The sequence below is a fragment of the Tachysurus fulvidraco genome, chromosome 7 (assembly GCF_022655615.1).
Source record: "Tachysurus fulvidraco isolate hzauxx_2018 chromosome 7, HZAU_PFXX_2.0, whole genome shotgun sequence".
Classification (NCBI taxonomy): Eukaryota; Metazoa; Chordata; class Actinopteri; order Siluriformes; family Bagridae; genus Tachysurus; species Tachysurus fulvidraco.
Window position 1 is genome coordinate 22,009,256 of NC_062524.1, and position 2,631 is coordinate 22,011,886.

Consider the following 2,631-nt stretch of genomic DNA (forward strand, 5'->3'; position numbering starts at 1 on the left):
GATCTGGCCATTTTCTTCTTTTTTCTCTTTAACATGGTGTATGTGTTTGTGTAAAAATCTGTGTAAAGTCTAACCGAAACATTTATCTGTAGACTCAAGAATCAATTGTTATCCCAGACAAAGGTGATACTTGTATAATGTATTTTTGTATATCTAAAACATAAATGAAGACTTTTTCATCATCAAACTTTGTTTTTCACTGTCATCTGGAGCAAACATATTTGCATTTATTAAACAGGGTGCATTTGCCTTTTAAATGAACTACATAATCGTCTCTTAAAACATCAGTGGACAACTTCTAGTTTAAAAACGACTAAGAAATGACCTTCTGATACATGTCAAGCAAGGTAAGAAATCCTTCAAAATGTAATTTGGCCTTTATTTGGCTTAATACTTAATATAATTGCCACATAATTTGCTTATAATCTTGCATATAATTTTGCATTAAAAGCACATCAATAGTGTGATTCTTAAATAGTGAATGCTATATTGATTTCGCAACTAGTTTTCTCATTACTTTTTCTTGAATTTCATTGAGGATGTAAATCTGAAGATATCTTTCTATTTGAACAGAGGATGGAGAATTCACAGAAGCCAATGCTTTTTATTTTAGGTAAACACTGGTTTCAAGCATCAAGCAAAATGATTTCAAGTATAGCAGAAAGATAGATATAGCTAGTGTTTCTTGTAATAATCTCAAATGGATTTAATATCTCCTAGAAATATTTTTTTAAGAATTTAAAATAATATCTCTTTATATTTTCATATTTTGAAAATATCTGTTACATGTTATTTCTATTATTTCTCCCAATAAGCTGTCACACAATCACAGGAATAACAACAGAAAATATAATTTTTCCACAGGGATATACATTTTCTCAATGCAGTGGTTACTGTCCCATCAACAAGGTAAGAATATATTTAGATTATAAATTTATATATTATGTGTATAAAGTATTTGTGTGTGTACTTGAATGTGCTTTTATATATGTTTTGTCTAAATAAGTTTTCTTCTTCTCACAGTTGATATGGCCTTAAATGGAATAGCAACACAATCATCTTCATTCAGCAGCAGTTACTATGCTTCTTTAGCTATTGATGGCAACAGAGCATCTAACATGGATTCCTACTCATGTACTACTACAAATGCTCAGATTGGCCCATGGTGGAGGGTGGATTTGTTGGTGGTGTATGACATTAGTAATGTAATTATCACTAACAGAGCTGACTGTTGTGCAGAACGTATAAATGGTGCTGAGATCCACATTGGCAACTCCTTAATCAACAACGGCAACAATAACCCCAGGTGAAAATGTAAAAATAAATTTTAAATTCATATAATCTTGAATATAAACTGTATAATGAAAAAGTATAATGTGTCATTAAAAAATACATTTTTATAAAAAATTATTAAATATGAATCAATATTTGACAGTGACATATACATTACACCTTTGTTGTTGTTTTATTTTCTCTCTCTGTAGATGTGTTGTTATCCCTAGCATCCCTGCTGGTGCCTCTGCAAATTACACCTGCAATATGCAGGGTCGTTACGTAAATATCATTATTCCCAGTATTACCCAGTTCCTCACACTGTGTGAAGTTGAAGTCTATGGAGTTTCAGGTTCCACTTTAAATTTTATTATTATTATTATTATTATTATTATTATTATTATTATTATTATTATTATTATTATTATTATTGCTAAATATCAACATTGTTGACTTTTTTTGCAGTCCCTGTTTTTAAAAGGGCATTTCTGAGAATAAAATTTAACAGCATTGAGGATCTCAGCAACCCTACCATGAGGGACAAAATTATTCAAAAGGTGTGTGTTTGTAAGAATGTACACTCAATTGTCAGTTTATTAGGTAAACATACCTTGTAGCTACGCTCATTGGGCATGACTCATAGCACTATAGCACATAGTAATGAGTCATTTTTCTATATAGATCAAATCTGCCAACATCCAGTCATCAGTATTTCAAATCCGTTGGACAAAGGAACCAGAACTGAAACCTAACACTTGAAAAAGGGTAAGAATGCTTAAAAGAGTACTACTATTACACCAACAACAACTACTACTTTTACTACTACTAATAACAACAACAATAATTATAAAAATAATAACACCACCAACAACAATAACAACCACACTAACAACAACAACAACAACTACTACTACTACTACTACTACTACTACTACTACTACTACTAATAATAATAATAATAATAATAATAATAAAAGATACAAACCCTGATCAGGGTGCAAGGACTCCATGCATATAACACTCCAGTGTCCAGATACATGGATCATACTTTAACATACTTATCACATTTTGAGATGGTATCTTTGTGCTAATTGTGTTTCCTGAAATCTGCTGTATAAACTTTGTTCCAGACAGATAGTTATTTGAACTTTCACTCTGATCCCTGTGTATAAAAAAGCCACCTCTGGGTGGCCAGTTCAAGTGAGACTGCATCAGGTAGCTTAATGGGAACATTTTCATCTTTTGATATCTGATTAGCCGATGACATCCTTTTTTTTTTTTAAATTATGTTATCAGGAGAATTTACTTAATATATATGTAATATACCAAATTTCAGCTATCTGACTTTGCCCCACCCCA

The 2,631-nt window shown here is 31.1% G+C and overlaps 1 pseudogene; it reads left to right on the plus strand.

Annotated features, from left to right (window-relative positions):
* Positions 1-320: 320 nt before the first annotated feature.
* On the plus strand, positions 321-2,031 carry LOC113661682 (annotated as a pseudogene).
* The last annotated feature ends 600 nt before the right edge of the window (positions 2,032-2,631 follow it).